The following is a 702-nucleotide window of genomic DNA, read 5'->3' on the forward strand; positions in this document are numbered from 1 at the left end:
CAGAGGGCGCCCTTGTGTGAGTGGGTGACACTGATTGTTGTGATGTGATATTGATTGTTGTGATGTGTCACTGATGTGATGGTGTCACTGATTATTGTGATGATGTCACTGATTGTTGTGATGTGGCAATGATGATGTCACTGATTGTTGTGATGTGGCACTGAAGGTGTCACTGATTGTTGTGATGTGACACTGATGGTGTCACTGATTGTTGTGATGTGACACTGATGATGTCACTGATTGTTGTGATGTGACACTGATGGTGTCACTGATTGTTGTGATGTGACACTGATGATGTCACTGATTGTTGTGATGTGACACTGATGATGTCACTATTGTGATGATGTGACACTGATAACGTCACTGATTGTTGTGATGTGACACTGATAATGTCACTGATTGTTGTGATGTGGCACTGATGTGATGGTGTCACTGATTATTGTGATGATGTCACTGATTGTTGTGATGTGGCAATGATGATGTCACTGATTGTTGTGATGTGGCACTGAAGGTGTCACTGATTGTTGTGATGTGACACTGATGGTGTCACTGATTGTTGTGATGTGACACTGATGATGTCACTGATTGTTGTGATGTGACACTGATGGTGTCACTGATTGTTGTGATGTGACACTGATGATGTCACTGATTGTTGTGATGTGACACTGATGATGTCACTATTGTGATGATGTGACACTGATA

Source organism: Lampetra planeri, chromosome 2 (assembly GCF_965212315.1).
Source record: "Lampetra planeri chromosome 2, kcLamPlan1.2.h2, whole genome shotgun sequence".
NCBI classification, from domain to species: domain Eukaryota; kingdom Metazoa; phylum Chordata; class Hyperoartia; order Petromyzontiformes; family Petromyzontidae; genus Lampetra; species Lampetra planeri.